The following is a 27,942-nucleotide window of genomic DNA, read 5'->3' as shown; positions in this document are numbered from 1 at the left end:
GGGTAAATACCCAGTAGAGGGATTGCTGGATCATATGGTAAATCAATTCTTAGTTTTCTGAAGAACCTTTGTACTGTTTTCCATAGCGGCCGCACCGATTTGCAGTCCCACCAGCAGTGTATGAGGGGTCCTTTTTCACCGCATCTTCTCCAACATTTATTATTGCTTGTCCTGTTGATTACAGCTATTCTAACAGGTGTGAGATGGTATCTCATTGTGGTTTTGATTTGCATTTCCTTAATAGCTAGCGATGTTAAGCATCTTTTCATACATTTGTTGGCCATTTATATGTCCTCTAGGGAGAAGAGTCTGTTCAGGTCCTCTGCCTATTTTTTGGATCATTTGTTTTTTTGTTGTTATTGAGTCGTATGAGTTCTTTGTATATTTTGGATATTATTAGACCCTTATCGGAGGTGTTGCTTGCAAATATATTTTTTCCATTCAGATAGTTCTCTCTTTACCTTGTTGATGATTTCTTTTACTGAACAGAAGCTTTTGAATTTGATGTAGTCCCATTCATTTATTTAACTTTCACTTCCCTTGTTTTTGAGGTCAAATTCATAAAATGCTCTTTAAGCTCAAGTTTAGTCGAGTTTAGTTCCTATGTTTTATTCTATGTATTTTGTTGTTTCAGGTCTTATATTTAGGTCCTTAATCTATTTTGAGTTAATTTTGGTGTGTGGTGGTAGACAACAGTCTAGTTTCATTCTTTTACAGGTGGCCTTCCAGTTTTCCCAGCACCATTTATTCAAGAGGCTTTTCTTTCTCCACTGTATGTTTTTGGCTTCTTTGTCGAAAATTATTTGCCCATATAAATATGTGTTTACTTCTGGACTCTCGATTCTGTTCCACTGCTCTGTATGTCTGTTTTGCTGCCAATACTATGTCATTTTGATTACTGTTGCTTTGTAGTGTAATTTGAAGTCAGGCAGAATGATGCCTTCAGTCTAGTTCTCCTCCCCCTCTCGCTCAAGATAGCTTTGGCAATTTGGGATCTTTTATACTTCCATACAAGTCAGATAAGTTTTTGTTTTGAAGATTTTGATGGCAATTGCATTAAATCTATATAATGCTTTAGGTAATATGGTCATTTTGACTATGTTGATTCTTCTAATCCAAAAATACAGACTATCTTTCCATTCTTTGTATCTTCTTTGGTTTCTTTTAATAAAGTCTTACAGTTTTCATTATATAGGTCCTTGACTTGTTTTGTTAAATTTATTCCTATGTATTTTATTCTTTTTGTTGCAATTACAAAAGGAATGATTCTTTCTGTTTCTTTTTCTGATGCTTCATTATTAGAGTATAGGACCCTATGGATTTTTGAATGTTGATTTTGTATCCAGAGACTCTACTGTATTTGTTTATTGTTTCTAGTACTGTTCATGTGGAGTCTTTAGGGTTTTCTATGTAGAGAATCATGTCATTCATAAATAGTGACAGTTTGACTTCTTTGTTTCCTACTTGGATGCCTTTTACTTCTTTCTCTTGTCTGATTGCACTTACTAGCACCTCCAATGTTATATTGAATAACAATGGTGATAGTGGACAGCCTTGCCTTGTTTCTGATCTTAGAGGGAAGGTTTTTACTTTTTCACCATTAAGTATAATGTTGGCTGAGGGTGTTTCTTGATCTCTCTTTTTATTTCTTCTGTGACCCAGTTATTCTTCAGTAGCATGTTGTTTAATCTCCAGTATTTGTGGTTCTTCCTGATTTCTTTCTGCAGTTGATCTCTAGTTTCAAAGCATTATGATTAGAGAATATGGTTGGTATGGTTTCCACCCTCTTATATTTGTTGAGGCTATCTCTGTTTCCCAGTATGTGGTCGATTCTTGAGAATGTTCCATGTCCACTAGAGAAAAATGTATAAGCAGCTGTTTGGGGGAGGAAAAGCTCTGTAAATGTAAATTATGTCCAGTTGGTCTAATGTGTCATTTAAGGATGTTATTTCCTTATTGATTTTCTGTTTGGGTGATCTGTCTATATCCGACAGTGGGGTATTTAGGCCCCCCACTATGTTAATGTTTTCGTCTGTTTCTCCCTTTAGTTCTATTAGTAATTGTTTTACATATTTCAGGGGTCCCTGATTGGGAGCATAGATATTAATAAATGTTATATCTTCTTGGTGCATGATTCCCTTTTTCATTATGAAGTAGCTTTCAGTATCTTTCTTTACCTTTTTTATTTTGAAGTCTACTTTGTCTGATATTAGTATTGCTACTCTCGATTTTCTCTGAATACCATTTGCTTGAAATATCATTTTCCACCCTTTCACTTTGAATCTATATATGTCTTTGGAGTTGAGAAGTGTCTCTCGAAGGCAGCATTGGTTGTGCTTTGTTTTTTGATCCATTCTGCAATTCTGTGCCTTTTTATTGGTGAGTTCAGTCCATTTTACATTTAGGGTGATTATTGAAATATGAGGTCTTCTTATAGCCATTTTATCTTTTGCTTTCTGGTAGCTCGGTGTTTCCATTGCTTCCTTGTTATGCTTCTGTTTTCTTTATTTTGGTTGGCTTTTGTGGGTTTTCCCTTGGTCCTTCTTGTTTTATGTTATATACAATGATTCTGAATCTTTGGTATGTGGTTACCGTTATGAATATGTAAATGTAGTTATATACATACAGTCGTCCATTTTCTTCTGCACGTGTCTTATCTCCATTTCCCTTTGAGAATTTGGATCTTTGAATCCTCCCTTCCCCTTGCAGTCATTGTTATCTCAATTTGTTCCTATGTATGCTAAATGTTCAATACTATCTTGTCATAACAATTCTCTTCTTATTATTTAAGCTTATAATGCTCTGTTCTTTGTAAGGGTTGCACTTCTCTGTTTCTATTTGCCCAATAGTCACTTTATTCCTAATTATGTATTTCTTTTGTCATTTTGTTTTAGAATTAACCCCTTTCAGTATTTCCTGTAGTACAGGTCTCGTAGTGGAGAATTCCCTCAATTTTTGTATATCTAGAAAAGTCTTTATTTCTCCTTCATATCTAAAGGAGAACTTAGCTGGATACATTATTCTAGGCTGGTAGTTCTTTTCACTTAATAGTTTAAATATTTGATTCCACTCCTTCCTGGCTTGTAAAGTTTGTGCTGAGAAGTCTGAGGATAATCTAATGGGTTTACTTTTATAAGTTATTGTTTTTTTCTCCTTGACTACCTTGAGAATTCTATCTTTGTCATTGGTTTTTGATAATTTTGATACAATGTGTCTTGGTGAAGGCCTTTTTAGGTTGAGATATTTGGGTTTTGACTTCTTGAATTCAAAGCTCCAGCTAATTCTTTAGATTTGGGAAATTCTTGTCAATTATTTGTCCGAAAATGCTTTCTAATCCCTGTTCCTTTTCCTAGCCTTTGATAATGCCCATTATTCTTATGCTTCTTCTCCTGATGGTATCGGCTAGTTCTTGAATTTCTTTCATTATTTTTTATTTTTTGATTTCTCTCTTCTTCCTTCTGATTTATTTCTAGATTTCTGTCTTCATTATCACTGATCCTTTCCTCCATTTGGTCGACTCTATTTCCCAAGCTTGCTATTTTATTTTTCAACTCTTGTTGCAGTGTGTTCCTTATCTCTAGAAGTTCTATTTGGTTCCTTTTGAGGATTTCAATCTTCTTGCTTTGCTTATCTAATTGTTTTTTCAATTCCTGAAATTGTTGATTTGAGTTGTTTTAAATCTCACTGAGTTTTTTTCAGAAGTACCATCCTGAATTCTCTTTCATTTAAGTCGCATATTTCTATATCTGTAAACTTATTTTCTGGAGATTTTTCTCTTTCTTTCTGAGACACCTTGTCACCTTGGTTGTTCGTGATGTTTAATGGACTATTTCTCCACCTGGGCATTAATGGAAGTGTGTTCTGCTGTTTTTCCAGAAAGAGATTTATTATTTAAAGGTCTCTCTTTAGCCTGTTGCAAAGAAGGTGCTTTTCTTTTGGTTTCCAGTAGGTGGTGTCTAAGCCTCTTGGATCCCTGCTTTATATAAAGTCTTAATAACACTTTTTAAATTTTCTTGTAGATATTTAATCACACTCACTACACTCGGTTTCAGTCTCTGTCAGTGTCAACGACAGACTCGGCAGCGTTTACTAAGATTTCCCTGGGGGCTCTGCGGTGATCAGTCTTGGGGTTATGGGGGGAGGGGATTTGGGGTCGAGGGCTGCGGCTCAGTCTCAGTTTTGCAACCACAGCTGGCAAAAATCAATTTTTGTTCCTCTGTGGTCCCGTCCTGCTTTCTGCCCTGATGACTGGGACCTGAAACTGGCCGACCACGGGGAGCTCGCAGCTATCCCAGGCAGGAATGTTCAGGGAACTTGCTGCAGGAACTCACCACTCCTTCTTCCCTCCCCCTCCTCCTACAGGGTGCTCCAGCTGCTGTGAGAGGCAGCTTCTTTATTACTCCTAGTCCACCTCCCGACACGCAGGGTTCTGACCCGTGGCAGCTCTTATGCGCAGATCCCATGCTCAGACGTGCTGGCATGCAGTTTGGGTGTTTTTTGTTCCGTTTTAGATGTTCAGCTTTAGATGTTCAGTTTAGATGTTCAGCTTATCGTTGTTTCAAGGGGAGAGATCTGGGGACGTCTCTCACTCCACTATGTTTCCAAAGATCCTCTGATCACTTCATTTCTGTTTCCAGAATCAGGGCAGGCAACTAGAGGCTGGTCGGTGGTCTGCTTCCCCTGGGGTGTTCTCAAGATGGTGAGAATGAATCACCCACTAAGTAGTATCGGACATTTGGTATAGTTGGGAAAATGTCCATTTATTCAGTTTATTCATTTGTCAGTCATTTAATAAATATGTATGTGCCAAGAATACTTTGGTGAAAAAAAGACAGAAGTTTTTACCCTAATGGAGCTTACATTCCAGAGAAGGGAAAGGATAGATAACAATCAAAATTAAAACATATATTATATAGCATATAATGATGATAAATTTAGGGGAAAAATGAAGTAGGGAAGGGAGACAAGGAATATTGTGGGAGGTGGGTTGAGTTGTAATAATCAATAAGGTGGCCAGGGAGGGCTTTGCTGAGAAGGCGAAGCTTGATTAAAGACTTAAATGATATTGACAGAGTGAGCAGTGCAGACATCTGAGGCCAGAAATGCCAGGTGAAGAGAGCAGTGCAAAGGTCCTGAGGTTGGAGCACACCTGACATGTTTAAGAAACATCATCAAGGCCAGTGCGGCTGGAGCAGAGGAATGAGGTGGAATCGGGTAGGAGACGGCAGACTGGTTACAGCAGTCAGCTCCTGGAGGACCTTTTTACTTTGAGCAATATGGGAAGCCACTGGAGGGTTTCAAGTAGTGGATAAAAGTATTTGCTGAATGAACAAAATAAAGTATGCAAAGCACTTAGTATAGTGACTGAGACATAGTAAGTGCTCAATAAATGTTAGCTGTTATTCATCATCATCACACATAGACAACCTTTGGGTATAAATTTTATTTGGTGCCTAAAAGGCAACCGTATTTTCTAATTATAGTTCTTTGGTTGGTATTTCATCAGTTGAATAGTAAGCTTCTTGTATCTTGTTAGTTGATGGATGTCAATGTGCTAAAAAAGGAGAAGCTTCTGAATTAAGACTGATTTATATTTTTATTGTGATTCAGGTAAATATGGGATGTGGAAGGTCAGTGGAAAAAAATCATAGGAATGTGTTCTACCTTTTTGAGACTTCAAACCAAACCATAAGCAACACATGCAATTTATAGTATCAGTTCAAAATGAATTTATGCCATAAGGAATTTCCTTTCATCTATTCTGCTTAGAGCCTTTTGGTGGTATTACTTCAAAGTGTTCAGACTTCTGGATTTGATAATTTGGTAAATTATCTGTTGATCTCTTTAGCAAAGAGGAGTTGGATTTTAAATATTAGCTTAATTGAATATAGCTTAAAATGGACATTTGATTTTTCTATTACTATCTTTGAAAGACATAGTCATATATACACAGAAATGAACATACCAGAGCCTGGTTACTGTTCATAGAGTGACTAAAGATATCGGGAGGAAAATGGCTCAATCCCTAAAGACACTACTTTTGCAATCCTCTTAGTATTTCACCAAAGACCACTGGTGGAGGAAGGGCGGTAGGAAGCACTGGTTTCATTCTAGCTCCTCTCAGCCATCCCTTGGTTACCAATTCTTTATCCTCATGTTAAAGAACATCTTCCTTTGAGGCTCCGCTACCCAGGTAGACCTCACCTCCTTCTGGGGGTCACCTGGTAAGCTGGAGGTCATTCACTTCATTCATTGAAGATTGACATGGAGCTTAATATTTCAGGTAATAAAGTCCATAACAATTCAGGATATTTGATATCTTATCCCAAACTTGGCCTTGCAATTTCTGAACTTTCCCTGACTTTTACTTCTAATCATTTACAGCCACCTGCTTCCTGGGCTGCATCTTCAATTACCTTATTATTAGAAACAACTACTGAACTTTAACTTTAATTTTTTATCTTTTCACCCCAACCATCTGTTATTTTATCTTCCCATGGACTTACTGTCACTTTGCTTCCTTCTCCACACAGGGAGGTAGGCCAGCCTGAGGTGTCAGAGTTCAAGCGGGATGAGGTGAGAACACACATGAGGGGGTGGTGGGTCTGGCAACAGGTGTCAGAGCCCGAGCAAGGTAGGATGCACAATCAAATGACAGGGTCATGGTAAGTGGTGTCAGAGCCCAAGTGAGGTGAGGTGATGAGGGCATCTGTGTGAGGGGGAAGTGGCACCCTGGCACTAGGTATAGGAGTCCAAGTGGGGTAAAGGGAACATTTATGTAAGAGGGCAACCTGGCAGGAAGTATCAGGGCCTGAGAGGGTGAGAAGGGTGTCTGTGTAGGCAGCTGTAGTCAAGGGATGGTAGTGATGAGATATTACATATAAGGAGTGTTCAAATAAGTATATTGAGGATAGTGGAAGCAAAGTTTCTTGCTGTCAGAGAAGAAAAAATTGGTGAACCCTCTGTCGTTGGTTCAAAATTAAAGATATCACTATGAGTTCGTAGTTTTCAATATACATAGATACATATAGAAATAAACGTGTGTGTGTGTGTGTGCGTGCATGTGTGTATACATACATATTCCCTAACTCTGTCACTCAAGAGGGCCTGGTTGTAATACACCCCAATAGCAAGAACGTATCTAGCACTTAGATCTTGACTCCAAGTATCACTCTACACTAAAAAGATCCAGAATCCCTTGGAGAAATAGCCAATTTCAGGGCTAGGGCCGGAAAAGTACAGAATGAGCCTGAAATATCTTCTTGTGCCAAGGGACACAAAAGCGAGCTTGATAGTAATGGATTAAAATCTGTTGAACAAAATAGAACCATGAATCAATATAAGTAAATCAATAAATTGAAATATTGATGAAGAATGGCATAATTTCTAAGTACCCTAAAAAAATACACAGTAATTGCAGAGGGGAAAAGTATAACTTTACAGTGAAGTCTGGCAGATACCACTTTAATCTAGTGATGAAAGTTAATTATCACCAATAATAGATTCTGACAGGATGTGGTGAGAACAACACAGCCTCACTTCTGTGATATTCCTGACAAAGGTGAACTGTAACCTGGATCCAATCACAAGGAAACATCTGACACACAGACGTTTCCCTCTCTCTCTCTCTCTCTCTCTCTGTCCTTCTTTCTCCATCTATCTCTATCTCTATCTCTATCTCTATCTCTATCTCTATCTCTATCTCTATCTCTATCTCTATCTCTGTCTCTGTCTCTGTCTCTGTCTCTGTCTCTGTCTCTATCTCTATCTCTATCTCTATCTCTATCTCTATCTCTATCTCTATCTCTATCTCATACACACCTTAGGAGATGTGTTTTGTCATTGACTTCGTTAATGTGCTAAAACATTTCAACTCTAGAACTTAATCTTATAGAAGTTTTGAAAAAATAAAGTCCCAAACATCCTTTCTAACTACCTATGTAGATTACTTATAGAATGTAGTTTTAAAAAAATCTATAGAGTCTGAAATTCACTTATGAAAGAAATATTCAGATATTTATTTTTTTAAAGTGAGACAAATGACAAAAGTATTGCTTTCACTTGTAAGAAATAAAAGAGCCACAAGAAGGGAAAGTCAATATTTGCTTAGTAAATATATATGTAAATTTTCATGATATATTAACATCATATGCAGCTTAATTAAGTGACTGTAAAAATACTAAATCTTTTATTTACACTCTGCACTGTCTGAACCAAAGTCTCAAATTAGCTAGGATCTGTCACGGAGAACTGTGCCCCTTTTTTCTTTGTAAGCACGTGAAACTGTACTTCTCAGACTTCTTTCACTAATCAGGCATGATGAATTTGAGGTGGTGGATGAAAATAAGTTCTTTGTGTATAGAATTCATTGTTCGACTGTTTCCTCCTGGAAACACTTTCTTCTTGAGGTTTCCAAGTCACCTTCTCTCCTGGGTAGGTCTCTGTTTTTTGCAGATGCCTCCTCCTCCCAGCTGACCTTTAATGGGGAGAATGCCTCAGGATCAATCCTCATTCCTCTGCTCTAGTTACACCCTCCTGTGAGGTGGTGTCTTCCTTTATATACTCATGGGATTTGAATTTTGATTGCCAGACTAGATCTCTTCCCTGGTCTCCAAAGTCGTATATTCACATTTTGACTTAACCTCTCCACTTGGATATTTAATTGGCATAGCAAACTTAGCGTGACAGACATAGAACTATTGATTTCCCCATCACCCCAACCATTCTTTGCCTCCACAAAGCCTTTCTCACTTGAGTCAAATGTACCATCATCCACCATTTTTATTTGGTACCTCTGACTAAAAACTCTTTGAGTCCTACTTGATTCTTCTTTCTTCTTTACAATTCACAGTTAATCCATCAGTATTTCCATCTTTGGCTTGAAAATATATCCTAAGTCTGACCACTTTTCACTCTTTCCAATGTCGCAACCTGGTTCAAGACACCTAGACCTGGGCTACTGATCCTTTGGCTTCTACTCTTTCTTTACATAACATCCAGAGTAATCTTTTTGGAGTATAAATTAGGAACTATCATAGCTTAAAACACTCTCATGGCTTCCAGTAGCAACAAGAATAAAACTCAAACTCTTTATCATGACCTATAATCTGGCTCTTAGCAAATTCTTGGACCTCATTTTTTTTTTTTATTCCCCTCTTGTTGACACTGCCTGTATTAGTTTTCTATTTCTGCTGTAACAAATTATCACAAACAATAGTGGCCTAAACAATACAAATCTACTCTCTTGCAGTTTCTGTAGGTAAGAGATCCTAAAATCAAGATGTTAGTAGGGCTGCATTCTTTCTGGAGGCTCAAGGTGAGAATCCATTCCTTTGACTTTCCTAGCTTTCAGAGGTCATCTATATTTCTTGGCTGTGAGTCCATCTTCCACGTTCAAAGCAAACAGTGTAGCATTTTCCATCCTCTCTCTCTGACCTTCCTGCCCCCTCTTATAAGGATCCTTGTGATTGCATGAGGCCCAGCCAGATAATTCAGAATAATCTTCCTATCTCAAGATCCTTAACCTAATCATATCTGCAAAGTCCCTTTTGTCATTAAGATAACATATTTATAGGTCCCAGGGATTAAGATGTAGACACCTTTAGGGCGTGGGGATGTTATTCATTATCCAGCCTACTATGCCAACTCTAGTCTCACTGACCTGCTTCTGTCCTCAATCCCACCCAATTTATTCCCATCTCAGAACTGTTGCATTTGCTGTTTCTTCTTCTTAGACCGTCCTCCCCGGTTGGCTGATTCTAGCCCAAATGCCACTCTTTAGAGAGGCCTTCCCTGATCATAGGCTCTGCACCTATCACCCTTTCTTATATTACTCTATTTTATGTTCCTAATAGCTCTTATTTGTTCCTGAAAATATCTGATTCATTGTTAGAAGAGAACATTTTTTCCTCCACTCCTCTGATTTCTATGAGGGAGCATTTCCTCAATGCTCCCTGCCTTTTGCTCCACCCCTTTCTCTTCCCTACAAATGGAATGGAGGTTATCTGAGGAGAGAGTTTGAAGAGAAGCTGGACATGAATAATAGAGACCCTGCTGCCTTCTCTTTTGGGATCTGTCTGCCTGCAGAGAACACTTGTTCCCAATTGTTTTCAGCCACATATAAATAATAAAGGCCCAGTAGCGTGGGAACACCTGCCTATGGGGATTCAGCATCTTCTGTGACTGGGTGGCTGAGTCTCCAGGGAACTGGGCAGGGAAATGGGGTGCTGTTTGTTGGTGTTCACTCAACTTCCCCAACAATTTTGTATTTGAGTGTTTGATGCTTCTCTTCCCTTTTGAATGGGAGTCTTCCAGGGTGAGAAGCGGACTGGCCTTTTCTTCTGCTTACGACATTCTCACCATCTAGGATAGTGCTTGTCACAAAGAATGGACTCAAATCTTTATTTACTATGTAAGTTTCATGTTAAAATACAGTTGCCACTGACTTTTAGTTGTGAATTCGTTGAGACTTACTGGGCTATAAGTCAAATTAACTGTGAGGACAAAGGTAAGTTTTTGTTTGAAGTTGCCCCTATTAACCCACAACTTATTAAAAAAATTAATACTTTTCATGAAATATGTTTTTTAAAAAAGCCTTTAGACATTATTACATCTATTTTAAAAAGCAGAGTATTAGGTAATTTTTTTCACACAACTCATATTGATATCTTTCACAATTATCGTTAACATTTTAATTTGTTAAGTTTAGATGAATCAGTATTTAAGATTTCTACCATCATAGCATTTAATGTAGTTTAGAATGTAAAGTAGAACATGTGATATTTCAAGATTTTCAGATATTTTATAACCAATTATTTAGCAGGCATCATGCAACTACTGTATCCAATGTATTGTGCTGGGCACGGGCTCATAGAGATGAATAACATGCACCCTTAACCAGTGAGCTATTGGAAGATAGGGCTATGAGACAATATCAGGGCTTACTATGTACCTAACACTGTTCTAGAGGCTCTCGTTTTTTTAAAACACATTTACTACTCACAACAACCCTCTGAGTTAGTTACTATAACATTTCTTGTATTTTATTGAACATATAGTAAACAGCCTTGGGAAATATCCACTAACTCTTTAGAGCAAAAGGCAGTTTCCTAAACTCAAGTTTCTTCTCCTGTAACCAACCATGCTTCATGTGCAGCTGTCATCTGGCCCCGTGGGAATTGGGGCTCAAGGAACCAGCACAAAACATGCTGATCCCCCGGCTACTGTAGTTGTTGTCAGTATTAAACTGTCCTTTGTGAAATAAAAATAACAAAATGAGGTTGATATTATCAAGAGATAAATCTAAAATGGAGCTGGGAGGCCTCCAGGATGCTGAACTAAAATACCCACTCGGTGTGGAACTAAACTTTCGGACTGGTTACATCTTGATACAGTTCATAAAATTGGTTCTGCATCAATTTTATTAAGAAATAAAATTTTCCCCTAGCAATAGATATGAGCAATCAGTCATGCATAGCGCAGTGGTCTGCTAGCTTGCACCAATCATAGCTTTTTCAAAATGATGTGTGTGATCCTTTTGGAAGCCTCCTTTTTTTCTGTCTTGATACATTTTTTCTCTTCCTTTCCCCCTGATAACATAGTTGAGTTTCTACCCAAATCTGTGTTTGAAGAATTGCAATTCCTAACTATCCCCAATTAAACTTTTGCTTGCTTTGTAGTTCTTGGTGAAACTTGATTGACACCTTCATCTCTGACCCAAGAGTTTTATATCTTTCAGCAGCATTCATGAAACTATGGCAGGCTAAATTGCTAGTTTGCAATCAGGGTAATGTCTTACAGTGTTCACAGTTCTTGATGCTCATAAATAAGGAAATTGAAGGTCGAAGTTGTTCAATAGCTTTCCAGTAAATGGTGGAGGTGTGATCCAAGCTTGGTGAGTTGATGAGCTTAGTTTTAGTACCTTGAGTCATTCAACTGGTGACATATCTGGTACATATCTGATCATATATGAAGATACCCAAGACATAGATTTACATTTGGGAACCAGTTATGTAAAAGTTGCTGAGATGATGGAGTGGCAATAGAAGGTGTAGAGTCCTCTTTATAGAAGGTTGATTGTGGAGAGACAGAGATAGGTTGGATGCTAAAAAAGAACTTAGAGGCGAGATCACTTATTTATGAAATTCTAATATGGGATAGACTTGAACATGTAAAAATATTGTTGGGAAAGAACAACTAGCAAGCATGAGATTGGAGGTAGAAAAGAGAGAGGGGAAAGGTGATGGAGCAAGACCTCTAAGTAAACAGAAAATGATGGAACCCCAGATTGTACCTTTTTGATTGAGGTAGGAGGGAAGGAAGGAAAGATGGGTAAGGTGCTGATATGTGTGTAGATGAGAATAGCATAGAAAGTTGAAGGAGTCTTTTTCTAAAATTGGCTAGGTCACTCCTGAGAGGAATGTGGGAGGTGTTGGGGCTGGGAGCTCTAGAACAGTGTAAATTAGAAATAGCTGTAGGAGGAACACAAGATGGAGATGTCTGTAGACCACTGATTCTCTGTGCCTGACCTAATGCCTTGCACATAGTAAGTACTCAATATATGTGAATTGGATTAATAAGTAGATACATGTCAAAAAATTCTTGGGCAGCACTGAGGTGTTGATTGAGGTTAGAAACCACCATTCTGCAGAGGTCATTTTCTGAGATGTTGAGTTAAATTGAGTTATGTACAGGGAGCAGTATCATATTTGGTGACTGCTTATAGCCACTTAGTGGGTAAGGCCCAGCCCAGTTGCTGAAATGTGGCAGGACAGTTGATTCTGGGGCACAGGCAGGGCCAAAGTGGGGATCTGTTGGGATGGAAAAGAAACAGTATAACTTGAGAGCTCTCCTTTTACCACTATGGATGCCGAGAGGTTGAAGCTTGGCCACATCTGGATTCTAAGCACATTATAGAACATACGAGAATTGTTTAAGTCATGATATGATCTGAGAATAAATTCAACCATATGACCTCATTCCAAATGGGATCAGTTTTTATTTTTAACATATTTATGCAATTGATGTTCAGGCTTCTAAGAGAACGAGATAAATGGATGAAGGTCAATAAAAGGATGGGGAAAATAGCTCAAAATAAGACAGAGGGGATTCCATTTTAAAAGAAATGTGTTTGTGGCCAGCTAGAAAATTATCTTAATGGTTGTAAATAGGGAATAGTCTTAAAGGAAAATTTAAATAAGTTTCCATTACTTGGCAATGTTTTTAATTTGGTTGCATCTGACAACAACAGAGGAGGGACAAAGCCAACCCATATCTCTGAAACTAAACTAAAACCATTCTTGAGGCATCTGAAGATTTTGATCTTGGAGAGTAATTGGTTTTTGTTTTTGTTCACAAAAGTCAGTAGGAAGGGCATAAAAAGCACTGACCTACAGCAAAGCAGTGGCCTTCCAAGCAGTGGGTCTTTGTTTCCATAAGAACGGTTTAGAGAAGACTCTATCAGCCTTCTAAATCTAAACTGGACAGTGCTGTACAATTTAAATGTACACGAACTTCCATCTACATGCGCTTGGCAGGTGTCCAAGGATATCAGCAGCTCACAGTCTTGATTTATAGTGAAGGACAGCGTGATAGTACATCCCAAGAGAGCTATTTATAGGACATTAGTGCATGTCATTTTCCTTAACTATAGTCTAATTGATCTCAATGTTTTTGGGATCTGCCATTTATTTCAACATTAAATTATAGGTTTTTATAATTAAACCTTTGTTCTTGGCCATCTAGTTTTTTCCTATTACTCACTTGCCACTGCTTGGGAAAGTCATCGGAGGAACTATAATGAGATCACTGGGGCAACTCCTTTTCAAGGCTAATTATTATAGTATACTCTGTATTGCATTGTTATTTTTAACTTCTTAACATTAGCTTTTTCTTCCTAAGGCAACTTGAGTCTACTCAATTACCCCAATTGTCAAAAATGCAAATTGCAGTTTTATTTTTTTCTTATTTCCTGGGAAACCATAACCCTCATGTCCAGACCCATTTTCTCTTTTCTCTCTTTTGGTTTTCATACAGAGCAAAGATTAAATATGATTTCTGGAAGATGACATTGCAAGAGTAAGCTGGGCATATTTTACATGTTTTCAGGTAGCCTGACTTCTGGAGGGGAAGGCTATTGGCAACGGTGGCATCATAGCCTCTTAACTCATCTTCCCGCTCTGCCATAAACCCTCTCCAATCTATTCTTAATCCAGCAGCCAGGGTGATTTTGGTAAGGCATCAGTGGGTCATATCAGTCTTCTGCCCAAAAACCTATGGGATCTGTCATTCCACTGCATCCCCCTCTCCACTACTTTCACCTCACTTGCTCCTCATTCCCCACAGATTTTCTTACTGTTCCTTGCACACACCAGGCATGCTCCTGCCTCGTGATATAGCCCTTGCTATTTTCTTATCCTTCAACAAGATATAGAGATATTCCCCTAGACGTCCATATCATTTGCTCTCTCACATCCTAAAGTCTTTATTCAGTGAGGCCCTCCTTGACCATCCTATCTTAAACTGCAAGTCTCTCCCCTAATCCCCCCCTGGAATTCCCTCTTTTCTGTCCCTGTGTTACTTTTCTCCATAGCACACATCACCATCTATCTTACTGTGCACAATTTCTTTTTAATTTTTCATATCTGTTTCTCCCCACTAGCATCTAAACTCCAAGATGGCAAGACATAGTGTGCATTTTGTGTATTGCTATATCCCTAGTGCTTAGAAGAGTGCCTTGAATGAATCAGTAAGTGTGCTGTCTAATGAGTGGTTCATTTCAGGAACACTTTGTAAGGTCATCTCTTAATATTGCCTGGAGTATCCCTTATCCAGTGGTGTGCTGCTGGTATCCTTCCACAAATAGAAACTACGAGTACCCATAACCACTCCAGAAAAGAAACACAGAAGACTGCAATAGGTTTTTCATGTATGTCTCCATTTTTGAACACTTGAAAAATAGGTCATTCATAGTCTTTCCAATATAATTAAGAACTCCATTAGCACCATTAGCAAGTTATTAGCAGTGACTTGGAACTAAGTATGTGTGTCATAATCTTTCCCCAAATAAAGGAAACAGCTTTAATAGCTCTGAAATACACTTCGATTGAATTGGATCAACTTGGTTTTATGTTTTGCAGAAGTGATTTCTCTGCATTAGGGGATAATTTTTCAACTCGTTCAGTATTTATCAAGCATCTTTTATATTTCAAGCAACAATATTATGCTTATAGTTGTTTTATTTATTATCTTTCAGCAGGCTTAAATTGAAAAACCTGGTTTGCACTGAACCAGGCCCTTGGTAAAGGTATTAATTGTTTTTCCTTTTAAAAAAATTCAGGAGGTCACACCTGTTAAAAACAAGACAGTAGACCAAAAGCAAGGTTTAATATTTATTTATTTAAGTCCTTGTTACTAAACTGACAATTTAATTACGGTCTTGGCTTTTCAGAAATGGAACCTTAAACCAGTCAACCAGGAATCACCTGATCAGTACTTAACCTCTCCATACCTCAGTTTCCTTATCTGTAATGTGGAGATAATAAGACGACCTAACTCATAGGATTGTTACAAGGGTAAGTGGATTAAACCACATAAAGCACTTAGAGAATAGGCCATCACGATCCTTCAATGAACATTACCTGGTGTTCTTTATCAGTTTGGTTTCATGGATCTTCCTATTTGACCAAAGCACTGCAGAAATGGGCCATGTAAATCTTATATCAATGTTTCCCTAGTCTACAACTTTTTTAAATGCGAACTTTGAGACAATTATAAGTAACATAACCTACAAACAAAGATGTTTAGCTTCCTTGGGCTAATGTAACAAACTACCACAAACTAAGTAGCTTAGAATAACAGAAATGTATTCTCTCACTGCTCTAGAAGTGTGAAGTCAAGAATCAAGGTGTTCGCAGAGCCATGTTCCCTCCAAAAGCTCTAGGGACAGATACTTCTTTACTTCTTCTAACCTCTGGTAGACCCAGGCATTCCATGGCTTGTGGCAGCATAACTCTAATGTCTGCCTCTGTCTTAACATACCTTTTTCCTATGTGTCTTCATATCATCTCTCCTCTACACATGTCTATGTCCAAATTTCCCTCTTCTCATAAGGACACCAGTCATAGTGGATCACGGGCCCACTCTACTCCAGTATGACCTTCATCTTAACTACTTTCATCTATAATGACCCTATTTCCAAATAAGATTATTCTAGGATTCTGGAATTAGAACTTTAACATATATTTTGGGGGGACATAATTCATCTCTTAACACCTACCACTCTCCATAGTTCTCAAATATATTCATAAGTTCCACTGTCCCCTTTCTGTGGTCCTTCTCAGGCCAGTAAGCTGCTGGAAAAGTCTTGAGGAAGTAAAACACCTTCCTTCTGTGGACGCATCTCTCATGTGTTACATAGCATTTGTACACATATTATTAGTGGTTGGTCACATTTGGTTCTTCAGTTAGTCTATGAATTCCCTAAGTGGAGGGAGTATATCATATTCAACTTTGAAGAATAGAAGAATACCTGATAGATGCAACGGAGACTTCAACAGAGGAGGAAATAGAGAAATAAAGTGAAAGAGGAAAGGAAAACACAAATGTTTACTGGTTCAATAGCCCCCAGCTGTGAGTAACACCAGGCCCTTGGCTCTTCTTTTCCATTTGTTTCACCTCTGTTTCTCTCACATAGGCCCCCATCTTTGCCACCATCAAGACTCTGCTCTGGACTGCGAATAGCCACTCTAAGTCCTAACTGGAGCTGTCAGTTCCCTGCACCTCCTAAGTGAACTCCCTCTGACCACTACGTCCCACTCTGTGGTGGCCTGAGGGTCGTAGCTCTCCCCCTTTCAAGGCCATGGCCTAGAAGATATAACCCTTTTCTCTGATTTCCTATAGTTCAGCCTAATACCCACATACATAGTAGTAGCTAAGCCTTACTGAGCACTTACTATGCCAGGCACTATTCTGTTCTCTCCTCATGAGGATCAGCTCATTGGCACCACACAATAATCCAATGTGAGAGAAATTACTGTTATTCCTACTCTACAAATGACAAAACTGAGGCCTAGAGAAGCTAAATAACTTGGCCGTGGTCAGAGCTAGTGAGTATGGGAACCAGGATTTGAATCCAGGCACTCTAAGAGCTGTTAAGACAGAAGTATCCAATCTTGGAAAACAGACAAATGGATGGCTACCTGTCTTTTCAAAGTCATACTGAAAAATTACAGACCCTCCTCCAGCATTATCCAAATCTTTAGGGAGTTTACCCTAATGACTCATTCTTTACAATTGATTAGGATATTCTACATTTCTGTAAGGGTAGATGTTAACTGGTAGAAAGCTGACAGTGATTCAAATGATTCTTGACTTAGAGCAATTGAAATGAGTTTCTCTTTAGTGAAAAAGATAACTCCAAAGGTTACAGTTTTAGTGTTCTCTAGGAGATGAACCAGGTTCCTATCTAATTTAGCCATCTTATTTCAGCACTCTTCCAGTGACTATAAATACTTCCTTCTCAACTGTAATCCTTTGAACCAGGTTTACCATCCTGATTCAGTTCCCTCATTAATGATATAATTAAATCTGTGACATCTGTTTACTCTATATCTGTATGAGTTATGTTTTTAATGTTCTGAAATTTTTACTTGGCATACATGCTTAACCACTATACTAGAATGAAGAATGAATGAAAGTTTAATCAGAAAATATATGTCTTTTATATTTAAGAAGGGAGTGCAACCCACACCTGGAGCCCACCAGTCCCTGAGAGGGTAATGAGTAAACAGATGCAAAGAAGTATTACTTACCTATAAATTGTGTATATTACCTATTATGATATATGTATTATATATCCCACAAAAGACTGAATATAGCACAGAACAACAGAATCTGCTCTGGGGGAATCCTGTTTGTTGGTTTCCTTGGGAATTTGGTGGAAGTGAGACAGAACTTTGAGACCAAGACTGAGACTTACCAAAGGTCCAGCTATTCCCCACAAGAGTGAACTGTGTCTTTCAAAGGGTGAGCTAAAAAAAAAAAAAAAAAAAAAAAAAAAAAAAAAAAAAAAAAAAAAAAAAAAAAAAATCGAGTAAATTTTAAAGTGGAAAAGCTTGAAACAGGCCAAGGAGAGGGACAGAATTAAGGAAGGACTGGGAATACACATTAATCATCATTTATTTCATCTTTCACACTTATTACATAGGACTATTCTTAGGTTTTGGAAAAATAGACTAAAAGTTTGTTCCTTGCTTTGAATTATAGACCTTTCAAGCAGGAAGAGACGATAGAAATTTCCCAATGTGGTGAATTTTCAAACTTTCCCTGTCCAACTTCTCTTAGGCCTCATGGGAGAGGGTCCTGGCATCTTCCCAGCCTCTCCCACCTAACCACATTGGTTCTAGTTTTATCCACATTGCATTTTGGGTTTCCGGGTAAGATTTCACATGGAAAGCAGAGGGATGATATTTTAAAATCTAAATCATTTCTTGTTTCTGATATTTCATAGTACCCTTGAGGCCTTGGCCCAGTGAGCATAGCATTCTGTGTTTATTGCCTTAAGAACACAATGACTCAGAGAAAAAAGAGGGACAAAGAAAGGAGAGTATTTTTAGTTCTAAATTAAAACAAAAACAAAACACACTCTTAGGCTTCAGAAAAGGCAGATTCCTTTGTGTAGATTAGAAAAATTTGGAAAAAGAGGTCAGGCAAAGACTCCTGCTTTAGGAAAGACTCTCGATGCTGGGAGAGAGGGAATGATAAGGGAGAGTAAACAGGGAGGTAGGGAGGTGGGCCCTAGGTGATGAAGCAGGCCCTGATAGATGCAGAGTCAGCACCTAGAAACCACCTAGAAACTTCCCTGGCACATAAGTGATTGATGAGTGGCTCACCTCTGTTGAGTGTCAAAGGACGCCAAGTCTCTATTGGAGGGAGTGCTGCATCCCCAACAAGGAGGAGCTTTGGTAATGGGTTTCTTGATGTCTTGTGAGGACTCCTTTTTACATTGCCATCTGTATGTCATTCAGTGACTAGCTTGAGGACTTCTATCTACATCCTGATACATATGGCACATACAGCTAGTAGCCTACTTAATCTCCATTCACCTCTTTTCCCTTGTTATTATATCTCCACTTTGATTCAGGGTAGCAGAATGCCCATCGAAAAACTCATAGGTTTCTGTCAAGGTCACGTGGAGAGTTCTGGCCAATGAGGTTTCTATCTTTGACTGGATGAGGCTTCCAGGAAAGTTATTACTCTCCTAATAAAAATGGACACATTTACCTGGCACGGACTCTTTGCCTTCTCTTCTCCCTGTCTAAAATGGAGACATAATGTTGCAGAGATGCCTCAGACACTTTGTGACCACTTGTTAAGGATGGCAGAGCAGGGATTACCAATAGACATGTGAAAAGATGCTCAATGTCACCAGTCATCAGAGAAATACAAATTAAAACCACAGTGAGATATCACCTCACACCTGTCAGAATGGCTATCAACAAAAAATAAAAAAAACAAGTGTTGGTGAGGATGTGTAGAAAAGAGAACCCTTATGCACTGTTGGTGGAATTGCAAATTGGTACAGTCACTATGGAAAGCAGTTTGGAGGTTCCTCAAAAAATTAAAAATAGAACTACTTTATGACACAGCAATTCTACTTCTGGGTATTTATTCGAAGAAAACCAAAATACTAATTCAAAAAGTTATGTGCACCCCTATGTTCACTGCAGCGCTATTTACAATAGCTAAGATATGGGAGTAACCTAAGTGCTCATCAATAGATGATTGGATAAAGAAGTCATGGCACATATGTACAATAGAATATTATTCAGCCATAAAAATTGAAATCTTAACAATTTGTAACGACACAGATGGACCTTGAGGGTATTATGCTCAGTGAAATAAGTCAGGCACAGAAACACTAATACTGTATGATTTCACTTATATGTGAAATCTAAGGAACAAAGTAAATGAAAAAACAAAATGAAAATGGACCCATAGTTACAGAGAACAAACTGATGATTGCCAGATGGAAGGGGGGTTGGGAGCTGAGTGAAAAAGGTGAAGGGATTAAGAAGTACAAATTGGTAGTTACAACGTAGTCATGGGGATGTGAAGGATAACATAGAGAATATAGTCAATACTGTGGCAACGACTTTATAGTGCCAGGTGGGTACTAGACTAATCAGGACATCACTTCGTAAATTATATAAATGTCTAATCATTATGCTGTACAACAAAAATTAATATAAAATAATATTTAATGTCAACTATAATTGAAAAAAAGAAAAAAGAATGGCGGATCAGGGATGTAGAAGATGCCTTGTCCTTGAGCAGCCACATTAGGGCTGGTTTACTCGCTATTTAGTTTTCTTGTTACACGAGAAAAAGAAATCCTTCACTTAATCCGCTATGTAGCTTCTGAAACATGTAACTGAGTACACTTGTGCCAGGCCCCATGATTCTTTCTCTGTGTGGACAACTTTCCTTGGAACACCTGTCTCATATGCACGAGTCATGCCCAGTGATTAATGTGTGATGTGGTTCTGGAGGCCGGGAGAGAGGCGCAGTGTGGAAGGGAAAACCTGCTGTACTTGAGTGAAGCCAAATGGAACTCCTTCGCCATCTCCCTAGTGCCAAACGTTGATAGAATATTCCCTTTCCACTACAGAAGAAGGGGTTCACTCAAAAAGTAAAACAAAAAAAGTGAAATCCTCTGCTGCAGTCCAGCTCACTCTCATTTTACGAAGGAGGAGAATGAGGCTGAAGAACACCCAGGTACTTGCCCAGGGTTCTGCAGGTTGGTGGCTGATGTGGATTGGAAGGTAGGGCTCCCCCACCTCCCCACCACCTGCTTATGCTTTTCCATCAGCAGTTCCAGCACAAAGTTCCTTTATGTTTTGTCTTGTTTTCTCCTAAGGTGATTAGCTGAATACCTGGCATGCCAAATTAGTGAAATTTGAGGGCTTTTGAATGAAAGTAAACAGGGATTAAACAAATCAAATAATTTACAAGAAATCCAGATGGTAATTAAAAGGATTAATTCTGGTGTTTCTAAATGACAAACAGTTCCCTTAATCTTAATTATTTATTGCTAAATTAAATGTAACAACTTCATATGTTCTCATTTTGTTCTGATTTTTTCATCATCAGTGTACTTAAGAGAAGCAAAAAACCTAAATTAACCATATGTAAATTTCTATATTCATGAGCAGATTCAAGACTATGTCAGCTGCGTCAGTGCGAGGGTATGAGTTGTAGCTGATGCGGGGCTCCCTTCTAGGGCAAGGTTGATGTTATGTGACCCTGACTCTAAGAAATAGTGACCTGACCTGGAAAGCTAGAGCTGAAGATACAGTTCTTTTCTATCGGGCACAGTTTATGGGGAATTGGTTGGGAAACAACGGTGAAAGCTTTGAGACTGGCCCGCGGTAGGTCGCAGTATGAGTGCTTTTTAGGGAGCTCGCTGAGGGAGTTCCTTCGAATTTCAGTAGTGCATCCCCTGGTGGCCAAATGTTTTTTTCCTGCAGGTTTTCCTGTGGGATAAGGGAACTAAATAAACCCGTGCATGAGTGGAGTAATTTTGGAACCATAGTGTCGCCTGTCATTTTTTTTTTTTTTTTTTGGTGGGGATTCTGTACCTCTTTTAGGAAAGCATTTTATTGCTTCACATAGTTTATGTTCAACAAAGTTTTACTAAGTCCCAACCTGGGTTCCTTTTGACGCTGTTTAAATTTTTTCCTGTTTTTATCTTCAGTCGAAAACGGTGTGATGCTTCTTACAGCATCTGAAAGGCACATTTTCAAATCTTGCATTTAAAAACCAGTATCTAGTGGACCAGTTGGAAGGAAGGAGACAACTTCTAACTTGGTTGAGTGTGAAAGTGAAATTCGCAGCCAGTCCTGTGTTCAGATGTATTTTTTGGATTAATCTAAGTAAATTTAAAATTATTTTTTAATGTATGTGAGAGCTCTTGGAGAATTGTTAAGTCTTGCATGTATCTAAGTGTTATCTGCATCTCTGTCGTCTGTCTCAAGAGAACAGGTGACAGTCACTGAGCTGAGTTATAAAGGCAAAGAATCCTCAACCAGAAGGTTGGAAGATCACTCTTTCATCCCTTCATCAAACATTTATTAAGCACCTGCAGTTAGCAAATACAAAGAAGTTCTTAAGAGTGGATAGTCTCTTGGAGAGAAACATAAACAAATAATTACAGTGCATAAGGGCTTTGATAAACCTTAAATTCTCTTTATATTAATGACAACATAACAATATTTTAACCTGAACACTTAGGACATAATGTCCAAAGATACATACCATGCGGCAACAATTACACACCTACAGCATATAAAAGAAAATAAACTCACATCTATTAATCGTGGCATAATTCAATGGTTTAGATGATACTTTAAGAGATTTCTTATATCTCATTTTTTTTCTGAAGTAATAACAAAAAGGAATACTGACATAAAAATAAAAAAAGAAAAGAAAGGAAAAGAAAAAAGAAAGGTTTCAGTGGCAAGCACAAGGTTTGGCACATAGTAGAGACTAAACAAATATTTGAGGAATGAACAAATACATTAAAAGCAAGATGGAGGAAGGACCTTTCTATTTCACTGTTCGGAATGTCTGCTTCGGAGTTCAGTATGAGGCTCTCATATCCCAGCAAGGAGCATGTTAGCATCTACATTCTTCTGTGATTCAGTGGGAAAAAAATGTAAAGGGTTCACAGAGTGCTGTGGGACACTACATTTCTGTCTTATTTATAGTTAGTTGAACCAGCTAGAAGGTAGATTCTTTTGCCCTACTTTCTCTGTCTGGAACACAGATGTAATTACTGGAGCTCCAGCAGCTATATTGGGTCACAAGACAACCTGGTAGAAGAAAACCTTCTGCTAAGGATGATGGGAAGCAGAATGATAAAAGGAAATTAGATCCCTGATGACCATGGAACCACCAAACTAATTTTGGACTGTCAACCTCTTGACTTTTTTATGCTGGAGAAATGAACCTTAATATTTTAAAGCCATAATAGGGTTTTTTGTTATATGCAGTTGAACCAAATGTTAACTTACACACTGCCATTTTGCTGTTCTTCTCAGGGGACTTGATAGTCAGCAATTTCTTTTCTTCAATCTCCTTTCACAGCTTTCCCTGCCATAACCCCTCCACCTGTACTTAAATCCAGGGACTGGGAAACATGTTTTTTTAAGGGCCATAGTAAATATTTTAGGCTTTGTGAGTCATATAGTCTCCGTTGTATCTCAGAGCAAACTCGACTCTGTTGTTGTAGTGTGCAAGCAGCCATAGACATTACTAAACAAATGTGTGTGGCTGTGTTCCACTAAAACTTTATAAGATTGTGCAGCTGGCCTGCAGGACCCCGTTTGCTGACTCCTTCTTTAGTCAACAAACTTAGGGGAAATTAAAAGATTTTGTTTGCCAAGTGTTTGGAATTAGCCCACTGTTTCAAGGATGTCTCCCCTCTTAGGCCATGACTCTCCAAGGCAAGGACTATGTCATTCCTGTGTATAGTCTCATTACCTAGCACAGCATTTGGCACATAGTATGGGTTCAACGTATATTTTCAAATAAATAAACGAGAGTAAAGAAGCCATTAAATGAGGCGATGAGTCCTTTGAAGGCTGAGAGACTGAAGTTGGTGGCAATGCAATATCAAGCCCTGGTTTAAGCTCAAATTATTTTAAGTGAAAACCCCTCGAGTGTTTGCGAAATCTGAATTTACCAGAAATCTCTCTTCTTTTCTGAGAGATTAATCCATGTTTCCTAGAATATCTTCTGCACATTGATGAAAAGCATCTCTCCTTCAATTCCTCATCTATTACGCTCACCTTAGAGGAGAGCCCAGACCCAAGGATGGAGGAAATGTTCATCTCAGTCCAAGGATTTAGAAAATATATTTTCCCTAGCCAGTCCTGAAAGTTAATAGCGCTGAGGTTGGGAAACTGAGGTCTAAAGTTCTCAGTTCAGCCTCATTCAGAAAAATCCCTGATCAAACCTTTTGAGTTAGGAGATGCATGGGACTGCTTTAGGCATTTTAGGCATCAGTACCTCTCCTCGTCACTTTGTGCAGACCCCTTGCCCATCCCTAGCCAGGCACATGGAAGGCACTGTGCTTTTCCCCTGCTACCTTCCCCCTTACAAACCAAATCAAACCTGTCCTCTTGCTAACTGAAAATGAATTCCTCTGACTTGAGGACAAGATGTTTTGTTTGAAGTTCCAGCCAGAGGACTGGCCATACTACTGGCCCAAGAGAGAAAGTGAATAAATAGGCCTTTCTCCTTGATGGAGGAACATGCTTAAAGAAATTGGGAACCTGGCCAAAGTAACACTACACCTGCCTTTAAAATAAGAATGATGATTTTACATTTCTGTCTCTTTGTCGCTTTGTCTTTAGAAGATGGGAGAAGGAAAACTCTTGCCTTTAGTATCTTTTGAATCACCAGCAGAGGGCAGACATTGCTTACCTAAAGGAAAAACTCACGTTCCACCCTGCCTTCCAAGAAGAGACCAAAATGCCAGCACAGGACTGCAGGAATGAGCTGATTGATCGACTGCCTCCCCAGGTCACTGTCTTCTGTATCGTAACTGACATGATTAAAGATGTCTCATTCACCTAGAATTTTTGAATCTGGAAAAATCTGATTTCTCTCTTTCTCTCTGTCTCTCAGCAACAGCTAGTTTGAGGCAATTTGAAAATTTTTCTTAGAAAATTAAAAAATATATATTATTTTTCTTAATTAAGAATAATGCATCAGCATTGAAAAAAATTAGAAGATGATATAAAAATACAAAGGAAAATTTCATCTCCCAGAGATTTGATCACTGTTGGTTAGTTAGCATTTTGTTCCGATCTCTTCTATTGAAACTTCTGAAATGCTATTGTAGTAATGACACATGAGGGGTCCTTGATACTCTGAGAAATGTATAAATATGCTGTGCTTCCTTGTGTCTGTGACTCTGCTCACCTGGAAACTCTTTTTCTAATTTCTGAATATCCAAATCCTAGATAGTCTTCAAGGTCAAGATCAGATGTCTTGTGTGATTTTGCCCCAGCAGGAACTGATCTATTTTCTCTGTATGTTCATGTCACTGTGTCTATGACTCTTGTGTCAGTTGCCACCTTCTGCCTTATGTTAGGATTTTTATGTACAGGTGAATCTTCCTACTAGACCTAAATCCTTTGAATGTGAGAATCTCAATTACGTTTTCTATCTTTCTTAACACCAATATCGGATCATCACAGTAAACACTCATAACTATTTTTGAAAAGAAAAGAAAGAAAGGAGAAAGAAAGGAAAGCAAGAGGAAGGAGAGAGAGAAGGAAGGAAAAATAGGAAGGAAAGAAGGAGTGAAGGAAATAAGAGGGGAGGAAAGAAAGAAAACTTTTTCATTGTAATTTGCAAAATGCTTTTGAGGAAGACAGGAATTATTCCAGTTTCACAGAGGAGACCCAGAGATCCTAGGTGCTGGCTCAGGTTTATAATGCCATTTGGTAGAAGACTCAGAGCTTGGGCAGTTTTGTGGGTCGAATTGTGTCCATTGTGTCTTCTGAAAAGATATATCGAAGTCCTCAACCTCTGGTATTTGTGAACGTGATCGTATTTGGAAATAGTGCAAATGTAATCAGGTTAAGATGAGGTCCTACTGGCTTAGAATAGACCTTAAACCTAATGGTTTGTACACTTTTAAGGAGAGGGTGATTTGGACACAGAGATACACATAGAAGAAGGACGACCATATGAAGACCAGGCAGAAACTAGAGCGATGCAGTTATAAGAAAAGTAATGCCAAAGATTGTCAGCAGCCATAGAAGCTGGAAGTGGCAAAGAAGAATTTTTCCCTAGAGGCTTCAAAGGGAACATGGCCCCACTGACACCTTCATTTCATACTTCTTGCCTTTAGGACTCTGAGAGAATAAACTTCAGTTGTTTCAAGCCGCCCAGTTTGTAGTAATTTGTTACAGCAGCCCGAAGAAAACCAATGCATCATGTTAAAAACTGTTAGTGGCAGCAGACCCACCTGGGGAATGAGAGGGAAGTCCTATGGATATTTGAAGGAAGTCAAGATTCTAAGGAGATATAAGGAGTTCTTGGTGAGGATTAGACAGAAGGCGATTGTTTGATGGGTTAAAGATAGCTTTCAGTTTTGTTTTGTTTTGTTTTGTTTTTTGCCAAAAATTTTAGCATAGGCTGAATCCTTCTTTTTGCTTCGTTTCTTTCTCTTTTTTTTTGACCTTGGCCTACATGATAAAGAACATTTTATTTAGCTCAACACTTGAAAGGATATATATATTTTTAATTAATTTATTTTTTTATGGTGACATTGGTTAACGAAATCCAATAAGTTTCAGCTGTACACTTCAACAGTAAGGAATATATATTTACATTTTATGTTCACTTCCCATAGTTAGATTTCTTTCTGTCACCACATATTTGACCACTTTTACCCCATCTACCACCCCTCTCCCCCTCCCTTACTCTCTTTCATTTATTTTTCAAGGTATCAGGCATTACTAAAGGTCTTTAAAAATGTTGAAAAGTTTAACCATATTATTCTTTTGTATCATCAATGGATTCTTTCTAAATGCACATAACAGCGGTTGATCTCTTGTTAGCTCCAAAGTTGTTTCTGTTGCATCATGATTTGTTTCTACAGATGATGTGAGAAGCTAAAAAATGGTAACCAGCCAGATCAAGCTCTTAGAATGAAAATAAGGATTTACTGTATTACAGCCATTCATGTATCCATTATCATTCCAAGGTTCTTATAGGATTCTGAGGATTAAATTATAACTGGGAAAATATTGTCAAAGTAGGGGAATGGAGCTTTCCCTCTAAAATAAACCTAAACCTCACTCTTATGAATTGGTAACTTAGATACTATGGCCTAAAGATAGATTAATTCTTAGAATAAAATGACCTGCTAGGAGTTGTAGGTGAGACTGCTTAATAAATATTATCATCGCTCCCTGTGGGGAGGAAAAATAAGTCAGCAGACATCTAGATGACTTTCTTTAGATTCCCATGGCGGCCTTCACATACTTCCAACATTACACAAATAATAATGAAGATGGTGGTGACAGGGATAATAATAACAGTCATCATTGGAACAAAAACAACAGCAAACCATATTTATTCCAGAAAGCATTTTAGCCTAGCAGTGTCTGGCATAATAGTATCCACCCAACGTAAGTTTGTTGAATGAATGAAATACATGAACAAATGAATGAATGGATTAGTGGAACTGGATTTTTCCTAACAGTGCCCTTTATTGCTTTGTGACTGAATTTGTTTCTGTAATTTCCTGGCAAGATGTCTGAGAGTGAAAGAGGCTCACTGAAAACTGATAGTATATGGTCAAAGGCATTAATTTTGAATAATAATGAATTTTGGTTTTTCTATATCACTTCCTGTCATTCTAGGGTCACTGCCTTCTGAGTGTATTATTGGGCTGTGATTTGATCCTAGACAAACATTTCAGGGATGCTGTGATGCATTGTCTTTAAAACCAATGGTAACTACTTCGAATGTAGCAATGACCATGGCATCCCTACTTTCAATTTCTGGTAAGCCTTTGGATTAGTTTCTATTTGGCTAAAAATAATACTACTATTTGAGTATTTCTTGACCATAGAATTACCCTAATTGATTTAGTTAACAGATATTTTTTGAGCAACTATTATGTGTTAGGCATTTTTAAGATATTGGAGATTTAGTGAACAAAATACCTACCCTATAACTACCTTTCTACCCCATCACTCCAGGCCCTTAGAGTAGCTTACTGGTTGCCCTAAGGTTATCAATATTTTAAGCTTTTCCTGAAGGCATGGTTGATTGGACAGAGATTGTGCTTTGTTTGACACATTCATTCACTCTCCGCCACCAATAGACAGCATAATAAACCTGTGATAAAAATAGTTT

General features: G+C 38.3%; 1 long non-coding RNA gene across 1 annotated transcript in view; it reads left to right on the top strand.

Moving 5' to 3' along the window:
* The window catches only part of LOC107517280, a 65,961-nt gene extending 41,261 nt beyond the window's left edge, over positions 1-24,700 (top strand). Inside the window, exons 2-3 of the long non-coding RNA XR_001598478.2 lie at positions 15,449-15,572; positions 24,417-24,700. This is a non-coding gene — a long non-coding RNA (uncharacterized LOC107517280). The remainder of the gene's footprint in view (positions 1-15,448; positions 15,573-24,416) is intronic.
* The last annotated feature ends 3,242 nt before the right edge of the window (positions 24,701-27,942 follow it).

The sequence above is a fragment of the Rousettus aegyptiacus genome, unplaced genomic scaffold, assembly GCF_014176215.1.
Source record: "Rousettus aegyptiacus isolate mRouAeg1 unplaced genomic scaffold, mRouAeg1.p scaffold_m13_p_15, whole genome shotgun sequence".
Lineage (NCBI taxonomy): Eukaryota > Metazoa > Chordata > Mammalia > Chiroptera > Pteropodidae > Rousettus > Rousettus aegyptiacus.
Note: the sequence above shows the minus strand (reverse complement) of the source record. Positions and strands in the feature narration are given on the sequence as shown.